We start from the raw sequence: 19,805 nt of genomic DNA, 5'->3' as shown, positions 1-19,805 counted from the left end.
TAAGTATTTTAGGTTTCGCAGCATACAGTTACAGTATTCCAAATAAATTCCCAAATTTGCATTCTACTATTTCATAACAGAACTGCTTTTTGGACTTGTTACAAAGCATATTTTTAACTTGCCTCTTCCTTTGTATTGTAACTATTTTACTTTTACATGTATTTTTATTTAATCAGTTTGACAGTCAGTATAATAGGAAAAACATTTCTGTTTTCCTTTCTGGGCTAAGAGGAGCACAGCATTATTTTAATAACGTATTTCATAATAGGCAACTGATTGAAAAACATCTGCCTGGAGGGAATTTTGATGACTGAATTTTGATTTCTGCCAAAAGAAGGGTGTGGGAGAGCAGAATGAAGCCGGAACTTTTTCCTGTGTCAAGACACAACTTCTCTGACTGCTTCTATTATTAACATGGTTCAAGAGCCAAAAGCTTTCGGTTAAAAATTATATTTACTTACTTTTTTCCATCTAAAATACACATGAAATGATCATTTAAGTTAATGAATGCTAGTCTGGTTTTGTAAATCAGTATTTTTTCTCTAACCATGTATTACTTCCCATTATCTGTTTGTAGTTGACTATTTAAAAAATGTGCCAATTTCCCCACTTACTTATTTTTAAACTTCAGTCTTCTTCCTGAAATAATTATACATTCAAATAATATTTTGTTAATATATGTATATAATTTTGCAAGGTATGGAAAGAAGCTGAAAAGGTGAAACACTGAAGAATGCTGCTTCACTTATAGACAGAACCAAGGTACGAATGACTAGTAGGTCATTCACAGCTCTCCTAGTAAGATATAAAGTTGTTGACATTAGAATTTTTGCAGTATACAAAATGAAGAAACAGTGAGAAAAACAGGAACTTTGTCACGTTACATGCAAGGTCATTCTACTTGCTTTTATCCTATATTCAACAAAACACGTCAAAACCAACTTTCCAAGCAAAGCAGGCAGTGATTATAAATGTGTAGTCATACTTTATACATCTGCTGAATCTGAAGTGACAACAGTAAGAGTAAGTAGATTCTGAAAATGCAGGTGGAGGCTGGAATTCGTGACTTGCATCCACTTTCTTACACAGGGAAGCCACTCATTATAACCCGCCATTGGGGTAGAAAGCAGAGTCAGGGGTTAATATTAAGTGCATTCTTTTCCATAATTCCTTATTTGTGGATCAAACCCATACCCAAGACATAGAAGGAGAAGTTATGACAACCATCGTAATAATTTTAAAAATGTTAATAAAACCTAGAAAAGCACAGAAATAAATACAAACATAATACTGCAGGACAGCAACTTAGATTTTTCTCAGTATCGCAACAGGTACTTGCTTTAAAAGTTACTAACTTGTAAACACAACTTAACTACTTCTCATGTCAGATTTGAATGAAATTATCCATCACAGAGATCAATGGTAATGCTGGAGACTTAGGAGTGTAGGGATGCCAAAAGGGAAAAAAGAAGTTATATTTTTACAGATTGTTTTAAAAGAGGCTACCTGTAAACACCATTTAATAAAAACACCTCGGTTTTCTCCAATGGTAGTAATTATTCACCATAGCTATTTATCAACTACACCAACAATAGAGATACTCTTTATGTCGCTTATACTTCACTTAACCAATTATTCAGTATCTTAGCAGCAGGGAACCTCACTACAGCAGACTCTACAGATACCAGACTTGTTTTCAGTGTAAAATACACTTGAAGTTCTGACCAAACAAATCAATATTTTCCCAAATTGCCATACATCTGGCCCCGGAAACTTACAACTTCTAGGCACACACTGACTCACGTTTGGAGGACTATTTATTTCAGTAGGAAAATTTGTAATTGAGCAAAAATATGAATAAGATAGCTGTGTCACTTGTGCCTTTTCTCTTTGCTGAGATTATTAAATGGGTATTAAAAGTTTCTTCCAAAAATTCAGTACTTATAAGTGACTATGTTTGGATGGACTATGCTTGGATAGATAAGAAGTTACTTTTTATAAAAAAAGCCTGGTAGCTCATCATCTGGCTTTTTTTCTTCAATGGTGTCATATAAAAACAGCTTTCTAAAATAAGCCTGCCAGTCTTAGACATCAAGCTATTCATTTGAAAATGTTTTTATTCCTTAATGCTTGAAGTTGCCTTTATGTTTTTCTCCCACTTTCTCACTCTGAAAAGGGCAATCACTTTTTATTACAAACTTCTTTACTGTCAGAGATGGGTTGGTTGTCCAACAATTTCTATTAGAGGATATTTTCTGTTGCTAATATCAGCGTTAACTGCTAAATGACAGACTGAAGTTTCCTACTCTGAATTTCTGCTTTAATAACTTCAACCAAAATGACTCAATTGATTCTGAAAAGGAGGGCAGAGAAGATAACACATTGCTATATCCATGATAAGAAAACTGGTGACCATCTTGTCAAAGAGTACCATCTTTTTTCAAGAAAGGATCTGAAATTCTGCAGCGCCCCATCTGTGAAAATCAGCCCAACTCTAGCCAAGTTGTGAACCTCTGAAAAAGGAAGCAGCCACTACCAGGGGATAAATCAGATCCAGCTTTCAGGCTCATCTTCAGGCTGTGCTGCTCAATCTCTTGAATATGCATGGGGTCTATGCTCCTCAGATTATTTGCTTATTTGAGGAAGACTGCAAGTTTATTAAAGTTACAAATCACTATTCTGATCAATGGCATATCTTACTTGATAAACAGTTGTTTGACTGTTGCACCTAGACAGCACAGAACAGAAGCATATCTTAATTCATGTTTACCTATCTTGACAGGTTAGAAGAGATGGTCTACTTTGTGATTCCTATTTAAATAACTTATACATATATTTTTAGCATTAAAAGGCTTTAACTTATTTGTGTATTTTCGTGCAAAATAGAATTGGTACAGTAGTAAAAATTCTGGTTAATGTGCAAGAGTAACCTAAAGAAAAAAATGTAATAATACTGCCAGGAGGTAGTGCACTAAATCTCTAGTGAGTGGCACTCACTTGCATTACTCTGCCTGCAAAGAGAGTCAGATGCCATTTTTTGCGACAGAAAAGTTTGAGTACAGATGACTACTGACCTGCTGGAAGTTATTGTTCTGTATGTTCATAAGTGCTCAAACTAATGGATAGTTGCTTCAAGTGACTATTTCATTAATGTTCAGTTAGCTTCCTGTATTTTTTTAACCTGCAGTAACATCAATATGAAAGTGTATTTACATGCACATAGTGATACAAATTTCTCTACATTTAGTGACTAAATTGACAGTACAGGTATCTTAGAACTTGCTTATATTTCTGCAGCCCAAAAGCAAAAGCCCTACCACTCAGCTCTGCTCTGTGAGGACACAACAGTCATTTTTACTTTAGAGCAACTTTTTGCCACACGTAATGGCTTCTGGGCCCTGCTGAGCTGATGGGTTATTTGTGGCTGCCTCCAGGAGGCAACCTGCAGGCTCCATCTCTGACTGCTGCGTGGCAGCACAGGCCAAAACTGTCAACATCCACCAAATGGAATAAAGGGCTTGGATTGAAAGTGTTGTTATTAGATACTTATGGGAAAAAAAAAAAAGATTTCTATAAGTAACTAACGGCATCCAGCAGCAAGTCTGGAATAACAAATGAAGGTCAGAAAAGTCCTACTGCTCAATTTTGGTTGTGAATCACATAAGCAAGCAGTAGGTGTGGTGGATGCAAATACTTGCATATTTTCAGAGTGTTCTCCTTGGTGCTTTCATCTCTGGCCCAAAAAAAAAGTGAGTTTTGCTTCAGACAGACCTGCCATCTCGAAGACCTGCAGGGTTTCTTCATATTCTTATCTTTACACATGCCGAGTTTTTCTACAGGAACAAACCTGGGATATATTAAGCACCCATGTAACGCTCTGTCGCATTAAGAAGCTGCTGTGCACTAAACACAAAAAACCTGCAGAGATTCCTCAAGTCTCCCAACCTTGTGAACCAAGATTAGCAGCTAAATATTTAGAAGTAGAAGGATCTTCTACTTCCAAGTGAGGCAGAAAACACATCACCCAACTCCAGTCTTTAGCACTAGATGCTTTTGGACACGAATTCAACAGGACTTAACTTCTGAAGAACAAAATCGTGACAGAAGTAAATTCCTTTCACTCCCTATAGGGAGAAAAACAACTATTTGATTAAAGGGCACGTTGCCTGAAGCTTTCTAAACAGCTTCTGATAGACCTTTTCGGCCTCCTGTTCCACAGGAAGAAAGACACAGCAGTAAATAGAAAGAAAATGTCAATCCTCTATTTCAGAGAAGGCTATGCTGTTCAGCTTCAATTTTAAAATCTTTTCTCTTCATTGTAGAACATACACTGGATTAATTCAGATTAACAAGAAATATCACTTAAGTCGTATTTAAAAATTCATGTCCTCTGCACCCTGCGAAGTATATATTATGTATCATGAAAATGGCTATGCTGATGGCTGATCCTGCCCTGTGTCATGGTGAAATCCTGTGGATTTCCCACAGAACTCTGAAAAAACAACTTTAAAACATCTGTTCCTTAATCTTCCTCTCCCGTCTTCCCAAGTTGTTTCTTTTCTTACTCAACACAAACAACAAATTGCTAGATTTGACAACATCAGAGATGTGTTTTAGACTATGAGCAACATCAAATCAAAGTGAAACATTAGGAATGACAGAGAGAGAAAATCTGTTAATTGTTAAAATAAAATGGATTAAAAAGTACCTACTTCAGAAATTTTCTCTCTCATGGAATAGCAGTATACATATTCTCAGCTAATACCAAGTCAAGAAACTTAGCAACTATTGAAAGTATTTCTACTTTCTATCTGTCTGCAGCAAGGAGACTGGTAAAAGCTTACAAGTCTAAAGCCCTTATGAAGTGTCCTAACAACTTCTCATGTTGCACCATCAGTCCTCATAGCATTTTCACGGAAATTTTGTTGTATCAATCCTCCAAAAGACTGCCTTTCAGACAACAGATCCAGGCCAAGCTAATCACTCAGTTCTCCTGAAAAACAGTGCCAGCAAAAAGCTCAAACATGACGTTCAACTAGATATAATACAAATTCCTACTGAATGCTATCAGTCTTCAATTTCTAGTGCTGTGGTATTTGGTGAGTGAAGGTACATATTCACCTTAGCCACTGCCTTCATAACTTTGTACACCTCAACCATACTCCTCAACCTCAGCCTTGTCAACTCCACACTGAAGAGTTTCATCCCTTCCAGCCTCTCCTTGAAAGGCCATGAAATTCCACAATTTTCAATGCCACCCTCCAGTCCTTAATGACTTCCCCTACATCCCTGAGATAGACATATTCTCCATCTCATTCTCAATGTTCTTCATAGCCATGAGAAGCATTTTGTGACATTTTGACTATTGTTGCACACGGAACTAATGACTTCAGCACAAGAAACCCAAAGCCTCTTTCTTGAGCTGTTACTGCCCATTCTCAGTTCAGCATCCTATGCATATGAACTACTTCCACACTGGGGAGAGTTCAAAGTTAGGCTGGAAAGAGTTCTGAGCAACCTGATCTAGTGAGAGATGTCCCTGAACAAGGCAGGGAGCTTGGACTAGATGATCTTTATGGTCCCTTTCAACCCAAACCATTCTGTGATTCTATGATCGTTTTTTTCCTCTGATGCATTACCTCACATTTAGCTACATCAGAGCTCATCTGTTGTGCTTTTTGCATGCAGTTTTGTGAGGTCCTTCCAGAGTTCCTTGCAATTACAGCAACATCAGAGTGCCCAAAACAGTTTAGTATCACCTGTAAACTCAAGGATTCCCCATACACTGCCTGTGTAAAGACACAACACTCCTGTTAAATTGAATCAGATAGAAATCACACTTAAACTCACTTAGGAACTGATGAAAGGGAAAACAAAAGAACCCCTCCCTTCAAATCTTCTAAAATATCAAGACTGCACCATAAAAACACTACCATTAGGCCTTGGATACTGGCTACAGAACTTGTCATTCAAAATCAAGTGTCATGGGACTGATACTAAGTTAGCCCACTGGCTGTTTAAGAACAGCAGTGTTTTCAGATCAACATATATTAATACTAAACTCCAGAAGCCACATTAGGATGATAAGAAATATGTTAGGATCCAGAACAGTTGATCAGTGGCAGACTACAGAACAGGGGGAAAAACAAACAAACAAACAAACAACAAGAAAAAAACCACAGCTCCAAAGTGTCGCTACAAGCACTGGAATTTTCGGCCTTTCACTCTCTTAGGATTTGTGATAATCGTAGAATCATTTAGGTTGGAAAAGACCCTTAAAATCATCAGGTCCAAATGATTGCACAGATCAATAGCTGAAACCCACAGTAATGGATGAGACTACAACATTTGACCACCTCTGTTCTGTTGGAAAGGACGAAAAGGAGAGGAAAGCATGTTGTTCTGAGAGGGAGGAAGGAAGAACAAAGGCAGGTTCTTACTACTTGCAGATCTAATCACTCTAACTATTATGTCCCACAGATACATCAAGGATGTGGATGCAAAGTATCATTTTTTATTAACAGAAATGGAAAAAATAAGATCTGTAGTATGTCATACTGTAAATATATTTATCCAAATGTATTTTTTTTCACATCCTGACACTGGAGTTCAGAGAAGCTGTCAAGACCGCCTCCAAACACTCATCAGTGCTGTATCTTACTTAAAAGTTAAAACCCTTCAGTTGTTGCTAACTATGCAAAATGCATTCTACCCCAACTCTGAAACCACAAAATTATGAATATCCACACACAAAAGTTTAACTCCTTTTATTTATTTTCTGCTTAAGTCTCTGTATTGTTATTTATATGTGTGTTCTTCCTACGGCTAGCTTCAGAGTTATGCATTGCACCTATTTTACCACCCAAAACGAGTATTTTTTTAGTAAAAAAATGGGGTCCTGAGGCAAACAATGGAAATATGGAGAAGTGTCCAGAGTTATTATAATCACTTAAGCAGTTATCTATGTGCCAACCATAACTGCTGTGGAGGTCCCAGCTGCACAAGTAATCTGTGGTGAGTAAGAAGATGATCAAAGAAATGGATGTTGTTATTCCTCCCTCTCACCTTCCCCTGGACCCACCCTACTGAAGTAGATATTAAGTGTCTCCTTCAATAAAAGTTGCATTAAGGTTCCAGCTAGGGCATACCCTCCCACATCCACCATAACCAGGTAGTGATGGGCCTTAAAAGTTATGACTCATGTCCTGATCCTCTTAAGAGAAAGCCGTCCACCCTCCTCTTCTCCCACTATCTGCACAGAGATTACCATATCCAAGACAACCCCAAAATTAGCATGCAAAGCTTGTTAGTATATGCATATTTATGTCCTATAATACTGAATGGGCTTACAACATTTTATATTTTTCTAAAATTATCTTGAACTTTAAGAGTTATTGCAGCAGACCTGTCAAATATCATAATTTGATTTTCTTATACTGATTTTAAGTTAAAAAAAAAAATCAGAAGCTTGAAGGCTTGCTCTAGAAAGAAATCCTCTCTCCTTTGGTTACTCTCCTCACCCTCCAAAAATATCATGCAGAATGTTCTCTTGCCTTATCAATCACTGATTACTTTTTCTTTGTAGTGTTGAAACTAAGGGGAATATATGCGAAAAAGAGGAATAAAGGTTAATGACCATTCCATTAAGCAACCAGAAGCACCTTGAATGCCATGTTATTTTTTTTTTCCCATATAATGGTATGTGACTGATTGAACTAGAAAGAAAACTTAAATTCAGGCTGATAACTCACAATTGAAGTACCAATTTATCAAATGTTTTCAAAAAAAAATTTATGTTTTCAAAATGCATCATGAAAAAAACAGTCACGTATAAACAGTTCTTATTTCAAATAGGCAAAATTATTCTATTTAGTTGAAAGTCTGCATTTGTATTTAAGTATATGCAGTATCTGAGCATATTAACAATATGTGTGTTGTCGCTTTTTTTTTTAAGAGCTATAATTTCTCTAAAAAAAAAAAAAAATTAAGAAAATCAGTGGATTCTCCTTGATGGAGAATTGAAATCTGCAACTTTGACCAAGTAGCCTGTTTTTGTAATACTCTAAGAAACCTGCCTTCGTAAGCCCTATTCTTCCATGATGCTTCTTTTAAATAAGCAGATAGGTTGAAAAGTTGCTAAGGTGACCACAGCCAGATCTTCACCAAGTGTCTATTCTATTCATTCCAAAAGTGAAGAATTATGTGGACTGTACTAATCAAATTGTTTTCATTTTCCTACTGTTCTTCATGTTAAGGACTATCGAGTACAATAGGATTCTTCACTGTAAAGTGAGAGTAAGAAAGAGCTCATGTTTCAAAAGGGATTATAGATCTTCAGTCTGTATTCTGCTTACTTGATGATCAGAAGGAAAAGTTCAACAAAGAAAAAGGAAAATATTGAAATATTGCTTAAAAGCATGTACCTAGTACGTCCTTAATATAGATTTATTATTATTATTATTGAAATATTGCTTAAAAGCATGGACCTAGTATGTCCTTAACACAGATTTATTATTATTATTATTATTATTGTCATTGTTGTTGTTATTGTTATTATTATTGTTGGTGGTGAACAACTTCCCTGGTAACACAAATCTTTGAAAACAGGTCAGAAAACAGACTATTTAGCCCAAACGCCCAAACTAGAAACATTTTTCCCCAATTTAGTTGAAAACACCTCTAGTGAAAAAGACTCCAAACTCTAAACCGCCTATTCCATTTAAATGCTACTCCAGTATTTAAGTATTCATACAGAATTCAGCTGACCAGCAAGGCAAGGCTCTACTTTTTGGTACTCTACACTCCATTGCTTTGCTAGACCTCCAGTTACTATAACAGCTTAGACACCTAACTAACATATAAACATCAATATTTAGGTATTTGCATCAAGAACTATGTACTATCATCAGCTCCTCCTTTCAACATTTTTTTCATTTTTGTTCTAAATACAAGAAATGGAACTATAGAAACAGGTTAGATAGGCCATCTTCGGGTTATTGAGTCCATCCTCCTACTTGACAGTAGTAGGTAAGTAAGCCATGGCTCCATCAAGACAAGTTCTGAAAACTTTCAAAGTCGAGATTCCACATGGAGATTACACAACTTCTCAGGGTGACCTGTTCCTTTGCTCCACTACCTTCACACTGAATTTTTCCTCTAATGATCATTCTGTAACTCCTAAGCCACAATTGCTGACACTTTAATCTTTATATACTATCTGCTACCACACAATGGTAGCTTGACCATCTTTATCTTTGGAACTTCCCTCCACGATGCTGTAGGCTGCTACTGGAGACTCCCCTTTCCTAGGCTAGGTTACACAAGTCTAGCTCCCTCACCACTGCCAGGCAGAAGAGAATAATAACTTCATCAATCTCCTACCCATGCTTGTTCTAACGTAGCCCAGCTTTATCTCACCTACAATGGAAGGATGCTGTTGGCTGTTACTCAACCTGGCATCCATTCTGTACCCCCCTCTCCACCCACTCCCCCTCCCTCCCCTCTTCCAGCAGGGCTGAAGCTCTACCAGTTAGCTCCCAGCCCATAACCATGCCCAAGGTTATTTTGCCTGAGCTGCACAACTTTCCACTTCTTAATAAAATTCATGAGGTTGCTGTTAGCTTAATGCCCAAGATTACCTTTAACCATTTATAACATCAGCTGCACCACCCAGTTTAGTACTGTCCACAGATTTGCTGAAGCTAAGAAATTGTCTCATCATCCCAGCTGTCAGTAAAAATAATGAACAATATCGAACTCTGGAGTAGTTTTCCCAGCTACCAACTGCGCTTTTAAACCACTGACTACCACTCTTTCAGCACAGTGACATAGCTGATTTTCAAGCCCTCTAATATCAGCTCGTCCAGGGCATACCTCCTCAACATAAAAATATGAATGTGGTAGGAAATGGTATCAAAAGCCCTACTCGAGTGAAGTCAAGATGAATTAGCATCCATTGCTCTCCTTACTCACATAATCAGTCATTTCATAAAAGATGGCAGGTTGGTCAGACATGATTTCTTCTTGGTATCCATGTAAACTAATAGTGATAACCTTTATACATATGAAAACAGACTGCAAGAGATTGTGCTCCATGGTCTTCCTAGTCTTTCAAAGACTAAGGTGATGCCTGTAATTCTCAACCTTTCTGTACAACAGGATGGTTTGTTCCTGAACTCTCAATATGTTTTCTTTAGAAATCTGCCAACTCCTGGGCTCTCCTCTTCCCTACATTGCAGCTTCTCAGGGGTCTCTGCACAGCAATTCTTTAAACAACTAACATCACAGTGTACCTTCTCAGCCTTCCTCCAGTCCCAAACTCTGTCAGCTGGTGATGTCCACACCCCAGCTGCCATCTGTGGCACTCCTCTCTCTTCCCTGTTTGTGAGCAGCTGGTAAAAAACAGCACTAATCCCAACTGCTCCTTTTGCATTCATGTTCAGAAATTGTCACCAACAGAGTCTAGAAACTCCCTCACAATGCTTGCACAATGCCTTGTTACCCTCCCAGCAAACCCGTGGCAGAGGGCTGAAATCCACTATGTGGATGAAGGCCTCCCGTTGGACAACTTCTATTAATTGTTTGCAGATGACCTCACTTTCTCTGTCAGTTGGTCTGCAACCAACCCTCACTACAACATCACCAATATTACTTCCCCTTATGGTCTTGACACAGAGACTGGCCTTCTTTGTTTCTCAAATACTTTGCACTAGTGCAGACACGTTCAGGAACGCTCTCCTTTCTGAGAGGGAATGTTACAGCCTCCCTTGTAGCCTTCTACCATATTATATCTTCTCCACATGTATTGCTTCCTCATTTAACCCTGAGATTAGCTCTTAGCAAAGCTAGTTTAAAATCCTCCCTGTTAGGTTAGAAAATCTGCCCACAAACATGCCTGTGCCTTCCTGCTGGTCTAATTCCATTGCTTCTTACCAGTTCTTCTTAAAAGAAGGTGCCACAACAAAAGAAGTACAAGCCTCACTGATGACACCAGTTATGCACGTTGAAAGTGTCACTCTGGGCCATCCCTGGTCAGGCTGCCCAGGGAAGCAGTGGAGTTCCCATCCCTGGAGGTGATTAAGAGAAGAGTGGACGTACCATCAAGAGACATACTTTAATGATAGGACTCAGTAGGTTGTGTTGATGGTTGGACTTGGTGACCCCAAAGGCCTTTTCCAACCTAGATGATTCTATGACCTTTGCTCTCAGTCCTGCAGTCACCTTTGATCTCCTCAAAGTCATGTTATTGGTGCTCGCACAGATAAGCAGCAAGGGGCAGTAGCTGGAAGGCTAGATGGGCCTCAGCAATCTCTCTGCAACATCTCACATCCAGGTGAGGAGCAAGTAAAAAGATGAACCAGCAGATGGGTGCCTTTGTCCTATACAGTCACCAAACACTAACATTTCTTGATTCTTCTTTGTGCCGGTCCAGTCCCCAAACCTAACATGTCCAACGTGTTCTTCATTCAACAGGACTCATTCATCTTCCCCAGCTGCTAGGATCCCAAAGCAGTTTTTTAGATTAATAACTGCAGATAGAGATGAAGCCTTTCTCCTGCTGCCGGAAGTCACAAACATCCAACTTCCACCTTCCTGGAAACATGGGAAGAGGAGGGAACTACTACCATTAAAATAGTGAGAGAACACCCGTTACAGAAAGTCTGCTATCCATCTGTAAAACATAATCATTGTTCCAGTATGGTAAAATTAGAATACTGGGCACAGAAGCATTCCTAAGGAGGGACAGTTCTTTCAGATAAGATCTTGCTGTGCCTCCAGTCTCCTGAGGGAAGAAACAGTATGGAGAGAAGGCTGTGCCAGATTGATTGGAACATGATTTTATAATGCTCCCAGGAATAAAATAAAGCTGTTCTGAAAATTGTGCATACTTTTTGAGGCTCTCATCTATGGCTCAGTAGTACATTCCCTCATTTACAGGTAGTCCAAGTGTTCCCACACTAGAAATGCTTGGCATTGCATGACCAGTTATGAAAACAGTTCACTCAGTGGTGACAGAAGGATTGGATAACAATGACTTTCCCTATACTTCATTTGCACAGGGCTATTTCTTCTCTCACAGCCCCAGAGCATTCAAGCTTACCATAAACTGCTCCTTTTAACAGCAGTTAAAAGCCAACATTTCTACTAGCTAACCAGTCTCATTTTTATTTCAGATTTTTCCTGTTTACAGGTAACATTTCTGAGAGTCAGTTTATTTGTTTTCTCAAGAAACAGACTCTCATAAACAACACAAAGAACAGATTAATCCTACTTTTCCTCTCCTCTTAATCCTTCCCTCCCCAGTAGGCTGTAAGTTTTTAGACTAAGGGTGGCAATCATTTTTTCTTCTCTCTACTCATGGAACTGACCGAAAAAAAAGTGTTACTGCAGTTGGCTTGAGAATTTTTCATGCCCATGAATATAAAAAGAGATCAATCTACCTACAGAGGACCTATATTGAGAGGAACAGGCACCATCTTGTAAAGATGTCTGAAGTTTGAAATGATGAACATCTAAACACAAAGCAGACAGCCTCAGCACTGACAACAGACAATGTGGATGGATGGTATGAACAACTGTCTTTGAGTCCTGTAATATAAAATATGGGAACAAATAAGAGGCCAAGGAGCATGTCCCTGGAAGTTGGTGCTTCTGTTGAGAGTCAATCCTCTTTTGGGAGGAGACAGTGTCTGAGGTGGAGAGCATGGAAGGACAACAGCCTAGATATTAAGACAGCTTCAGCAGAGGAGACAGCTGGAAAGAAAACCCGAGAGCTCTCTCTCTCTCTCTCTTTTTTTTTTTTTTATGAAAACCACAAAAACACCTTCCTAAAGGATAAAAACCAGACACAAATTATGGTGTGTCCAAATAGAGCTGCAGATCTCTCAGCCATTTTATACACACAATTACTCTTGCATAGGACAATCTATCCTCTTTTATGGCTGTGTTCTGCTATTTCTGTTTGAAATATGTATATAATATAATGTTAGCTAGCTCATTTCCAAATTTACCTGCAAATTTTCCTTTGGTGTGACTGTGATGTAGGAACCTGTATGAACCATAACCAAGCAGCCAGTTGCAAAGGAAGTGGCATATTCCTCTCAAGAAGGAAAAGTTAAGAGAGTTCTTCCTCAACAGTTTCAGAAACAGGGAAAAAAGGCTGCTAAGCTTCAGAACAAGATATTCAGAATCAGCATGTGAAAGGGATATAGAAATGTAGCCTCATTCTTGTCCTGTAGCTTTTCAGCTGCTTCTGCTGGCTTCACACTGGCTGCTGAAGACAACTCAGATGAAAAACCCTGCAGAGGAACAAACCTAACTAATCAAACTGATCCTTGGGTTGGAAGCGACTGTTTTATGCAGAAGTGCTTTACTTTGAATTCATAAAAAGGGATGTCTTAGCAGGAGAGGTGGCAAATTCACGCTAAGGGTCATTAACTTACTCAGGTTGATCAAAAATATTTTTTCAAATGCTCAGGTAAGCTAGGGATCAGACACATTAATGAAATATAGTAGTCAGTCTGGAAACGTGACTCTAATAACATATGTAAAAACTATATTTGTCTGGTATTTATTTACCTGAAGACACAGGATCTATCCTTTAAAAGGAAAATAAAATAAAATTGAAAAATGTAATACAATGGCCTCCGGGAGAAGAGCTTTATTTTTATTGCTTAATGCCAAACTAGAGGAACTTTTTCCTCAGCTGGTAATATTAAACACGATGAGTCAAATGCAGTGGTGATGTTAATAAAAGTGCAAGTTAGATGCTGGATATATTTGGCTTCAAGTGTTGAAGCAGCTTAACTTACTTGGATCCGGAACTCAGAAGAATGTCAAAAACAGCATTAATTACTTCTTGAAGGCTCCAAAGGAGTATTTTACAGGAAGAAAAGCAGAGGAAGGTAGAAAGTAGAACAAGCTTAAAAAGATCTGCTTTAACAAAGCCAAAACCAACTTCCCTATTTTTTATGCTATGATGGCCATTCTGCTGCTGTTTTCCTGCTCTCACCCAATGCCAGAGAAATTCAGAAAACAAAAATAAAGATCTGCAGCCAAAATCCCAGTGCCAATGATTTCAAACCTCAGAATAGGCACAAGACAGAGCGGGGCAGACAGGTAACTCTGAGCTGCTCTCTGCAGCTGACTACAGGCCCTCAGTAAAGCCTGGCTCACCTCTTGGGATGAGGAAGGTGGTACACAGGAGACCAGGCCTCAAAGGAAGCATAGAAAACACAAGCAAAACAACTAGTCTGTGATTACTGGCAGTCTTTTAAGGTACTAGAGACCATACATGTCCAACTCATTCACACAGGTGCAAATCAAACACAAGAAAAGAAGCCACATAAGCAAATAGAAAACTTTATAACAGAAATATCCACATGTACATTTGTCTTAAAAGTGATTATATGTAAAAAACTATTCATCCATATTTTTTCTTGACTTAACACTTACACAGAACAAGTAAGCCTTTGAACATTTTCCCAGTTTTCAGATGTTCCTCTCTAGTTTTCCTCCTAAATGTAGATGTCAAAGCCAATTTTACTCACCAACAGCTGAATGTAACAAGGACACTGCAATACCTCAAGTACTGAAAATGCATTACTGTTGCCGACATACCATTTCTCTCTAGTATTTTCTCAGTATTCCTTCATCTACAAAGAAGAATATTTCAAAGTGCTTATCCATTATGTAACTTGCAAGGCTTTTAAACACTGTTCAGAGTCAGTTACTTTAAGATGCTAAAAAAGTTACTTACTTCTCTAAGGATGGCTTGATATTTTTTCCATCATTCTTCTGCAATTAGAGTAAATGAGAACAAACCAACACCCTTTGGGGCAATCAGGCACTTTTTTTTCCAAAGTACATTCTGCTATTATGGAAAAAACACTTTTGTTTACAGAAGCTAAAACTTTTACTACTTGGGGGTTTCAAATTTTCCTTTCTCACCAGAACTCACATTATTAAGCTGAAAATCCAAACCAGCTTAGTTCTGGATTTCTGACAGCCTCATTCCAGAACTAATCTTAGCAGGGATATTTGAGGTTGCAGCACTCTTTTCCAAAGCATCACATCTTTTCTGTCTTGAGCAAGACCTTTCAAGCTGAAGTAAAAGACAAATGAAGCAGCTCAGCAAAAACACTGAAATGGAAACTCTTGAAATAAATTCGTATTAAACTTCTATGTGTATATAATCGAATGGTATATCATGAAGAGAAAATATTGAAGATCATGTGAGAAATGATGATCTATTTCTCCATTGAAATATTTTGTTTGAATTATTCTGCTCTCATTCAAGCACAGATAGCTGCAGATCTGTTTTCCCCTTGAAGAAAATGGAAAAATCAATCATAAAGCAGATTTTTTTGTGAAGAAGAGGGCATGGAAGAAGATATATTCTTGTATTTACAGGTACTAAGAACCAATAGAGTTGATGTGTGAACAAGTCTGAAGTGTGAACATTTGAACATTTCTGACATCAAAGGTATGAAACACTTTTCAGGTTGACAGACACATATGGCAATTTTAAAACACTGACCTGTTCTGAAAGGCAGCATATCAGTATTGGGTCATTTTTGTGTGCAGAAACTTTCCAGACTCACATTTATCATGTAAAAATGCAGTCAACACCGGATTTCTCTTTAGGAGGTGGAATACTCTATAGCCTCCCATAGTCCCCTAGATTTTCTGCTTTTCCTCTGCCAAGGGAACTCTGCAGACCTTTCTGCTCACTGAGAGCCTGGATGACTTCTCCCAGCGCTTCTGCCCTGCCTCTGCAGTCAAAACCCCCGAAGTTGTGGGCTACTGAGAGAGCAGATAAACTCTGCCCAGCTTTTAGAGCCTACATTGGTTACCCAGTAGTAACCTCTTACCTGGATAATGCTTGAAGGCAGCGTATCTCCCCCATAAAGCAGATGATAGGAACAAGGAAAAAAAACATAAAATTTTAAGTTTTTTAAACAGTAGAGTAGGGATAGCTTAGGAAGGGTAAAAGCACATTTTCAGCCCGCATAGACTTCTGAGACACCAGTGATGACAGCTCATCCAACACCTGATGCTACCTTGAAATTACAGCAATGGACCTTCCCAACATTTTTTCAGAGTTTACTTTGTTGTATTAGACAGGATTTATCAAGAAATAAGCAATGGCAGTCATTGGTAATCACCTGATCAGATACTGGCTTAGCTGAAGCCTTGGTCACAGTAAAATATCTCACAGAGCCAGGGTCTCTTCTTCTGAAAAGACTCAAATATACATACTGCATAGCTGCAATATACAGACCAAACCGTTTTTCCTGTGCCTTGTCTCAACTTAAAAAAAAAAAAAAAGAAAAAAAAAAAGAGAAAGAGAGAGAATGTGTTTAAGTTTTGGTCTACATTCCTAAAGGAGCCTTAACACTTCTTCCATTACTCCAAGAAGGAGGTATCAAATTTAACACTGAAATTTTCTGTCGAAAAGTATCATTCTCCATGCTTGAAATGTTTGTACTTGTCCCTGTAGCTTATATGGGGTATAAAAGTTTCTAAGAAAAATATCCAGAACTATGGGAATTTCCTTTTGATAATCTGAGATTTGTGAGATAATCGCATATCTTTTCAGGATCTTACTAAGCCAAGGTACAGAACTACAAACATTCAAAAGTCACGAAGGCCATATTGTGAATTAAACTGCCTTTAATTTTACTCATTTCCAAACCCATATAATTAATGGGACTTTACTGAAGTGCTGGGTGAAAGAATCCTTAAAGGCCAACTGTATTGAGCACCGTGGGTTCAAGAGAAATTCTTGACAGAAATTTCTCTCATAATTAAAAATGAAAAAATTTATTATGGAAGATCCAGTATTGTCCATAATTCTCAATATTAGACACTCATACAAAGAGATACATCTTGAAAAAGCTATAAATAATCATGGATGTGAACCAGGAGCTTGTTACAAGGCTTTTAAACAGAAAATTATTGTTTGAAGCAAAGTACCATTGAAAGCTATTTCCTAGTTTGTGGATGATTCCCAAAGAGTCAACAGTAAAAGATTCAACAGATTTGTTCTCAAAATTATTTATTACCTGTCAGAAGAGAGAATGTGACTTAAAAGAATTCTTTCACTATGAAAATCTTCCCTCTCACTGAAGATAAGGGGGTTTAGATCAGCCAACAAAAGCCAACCTTTATAAAGGCACTGTCAAAACAAAATAAGCTCTGTGTGGAGATATGATTTACCTGATAAAGAAACTCTGGTATTGGTGAAGTGGTGTAATAATAGTGCATGACCACACTGCAGTTAGATTTTGACTTTCAGTTTGACTTTCTGCAAAGTCATCTTCTACATCAGTGACTAATTAAAAAAAAAAAAAAGGACAAAGAAAGACTTTATCATGTTTGATCTCTGTAAATCAAAGAAACCATAACAACACACTGTGGCCAAGCATCTCAAAAGCAAGTCAAGGAGATCATTAAGTCCCAGCTAACTCGCAATCATCTCTCTATCATAAAACACAGATCAAGGAAATGCAATGTAAATAAAAATTAGGTGAAAATGTTAGCACTTCCAAAATTGAATCTTTCATCACAAAGAGGTAGAGATGCTTGGCACCAGTTGCTGGCTTTGCTCTAAGTTCTGAAGTTGAAAATGGGGTCACAGAAGAAAGCTTCAAAGTCCTGACATGAATGTCCCTGTTAACATTCACTACCTAAGGATGCACATATACTAAATAGGCATTTAGTATATGCTAACAGATTGTGACAAAAGGTTAGTTCTTCAAAGAAAAATGCATAAAATTGTCACAGCTGTTTGGACTGTGCTTGGCAATGCCAGAAAACTGGTCTAATATTTTTAATTTTATTGCTGATTAAGTTCTTATTCTGATTGAGAACAAACACTGTTTCTCACTGCCCTCACACAAAGGATGGAGACTGGCAACCTGTGTGTGCAGGCAACAACCCATGCCCTAGAAGAACTGTCTGATGACCTGCTGCAAGACGCCCAAGGGTTTAAGAGTTAACACTCCATTTAGAACAGGCTGGAGAGCAAATGCTGCTGGCAAGCAATAAAAAGTTTCTAAGGGCAGAAGTCACGACGAGGAGGTTGGCAGACAATACCACTACTGTTACAAATAGCATCTTTGTCTGCTTACCAGCCCTGCAGCTGCGGGATAATTTACTCTTATCATTGATGTTGTAAGGCATTTTTCAGTTTGGTATTTCCAAAGGGCTGGAAGGAATAAAAATTTAAAAAAAAAGGAGGGGGGGGGGAAGAGAGAATAAGAAAAAGTTTTCTGCACAAATTATAACTGTACAGATCTGCTGTTAAGGGCAGCTGTTTCTCAGAGCTGCAAAATATTCAGAATTTCATATAAAGATCTGATTCTCTGCTAGCACAGGCTAGAAGCCAACTCATCAAAACCCCTATCAAAAATACAATTTTAACATCTGTTTGGACTTTCACTTATCTCACTGCTCCCAGGCACTATTGATTATCATTATCTGCAAGTCTCCTGCATTTTAAAGAGCGGTGGCAAAGGGAAACAAAAGTGAGCATTTTAATATAAAGACAGGTAGATACTTCTAGGGGAGAATGAAAACTGCACTGCTGACTGGAATAGGAGTCTAACATCATCTCATCTTTTATAAATACACTATCAATAGAAAGGATTAAAATACAGCCTAAATTAAAATGTCTATTAGAACTATAATGAGGAATAAAGGATTTTGCCAAAGGAGAAGAGGCATTACATTATAAGAAACTGTCTGCTGGCTGCAATACGCTTCCTGGGAAGGCCACGACTGTTGTTTTTTTCTTTGCAGCAGACTTCTCCTCATGTCTTTGGTGTACTATGTGCTTGACCAAATCACAAGAACAGGATATAAAATTTGTTTGGTAGCAACTTCGCACAGTCGGAGTATGTAATAACAATTTTTGCTTTAGCAAAGTAATCTCATGCTTGCCTTGGAAAACAAAATCTTTCAGAACGTTAGAACCCAAAGCAGGAAGGCTACATGCTCGAAGAATTCCAGAATTCTTCCCAGTTGGAATGATGTAGATGCTCCTACATCTGCTCCAAAAGAGATGTCTCCTTTTCTTCCCGTCCTCCGCAACTCATGTATCCAGGGTAAACGATGTGTACTTTGGAGACCTGCACAGGAGTTTTTACAACCTTCACAGCTCAACACCAAAGAAAAGGAAGAGAAGAGTCTTCTCTTCACTCCATTAAGTCATCTTTGCACACATCAGGACAGTCAAACAGCCTCTCTCCCTTACCACCTACCACAGGATTATTTCTTCAAATTGTGATTCACAACATATAAAAGAAAATCACCACGTTCAAAATTCTGCCATGACAGAAGACAAAAATGAGTTGCTGTGATTTTTCACACTCTTCATAGGTTATGGACCAAGAACAGATAGAAAACTGCTGAACAGGAGAGCCCTGCTGATATTTGCCGACCACTTTTGTTGCAGCAACATTCCTACAATTAAACCAAAACCAGGAAGCCTTCAAGCACACAGACACAAGAACCTAGTGGACCATATATCACCAGAACCACTTCTAGACTAAAGGAAACATTTTTTGTTTAATTGTTCAAAGCTCTACAGTCATATTTGTTTGTGTTCCTCTAGCACAATACAGAACAACAGCAGATTTTGACCATTCACAGTGACATATAAAGCAAGATTTAACAATCATCAGACACCAGAGGGACAAAGTCCTACAGTTTCTACTATAAGTAACAGATTATATGCTTTTGGAGGAAAAAAAATGTTAATTTTTTTTGTGCTTTTAATATTGGAACAGGTTGCCCAGAGA

At 38.1% G+C, this 19,805-nt stretch overlaps 1 protein-coding gene across 12 annotated transcripts in view; it reads right to left on the bottom strand.

Moving 5' to 3' along the window:
- CADPS2 (calcium dependent secretion activator 2) overlaps window positions 1–19,805 on the bottom strand; it is a 312,131-nt gene that overhangs the window by 186,208 nt on the left and 106,118 nt on the right. The window lies entirely within an intron of this gene.

Source organism: Cygnus atratus, chromosome 1, assembly GCF_013377495.2.
Source record: "Cygnus atratus isolate AKBS03 ecotype Queensland, Australia chromosome 1, CAtr_DNAZoo_HiC_assembly, whole genome shotgun sequence".
NCBI classification, from domain to species: Eukaryota; Metazoa; Chordata; class Aves; order Anseriformes; family Anatidae; genus Cygnus; species Cygnus atratus.
This window is presented reverse-complemented; position numbering and strand designations above follow the sequence as displayed.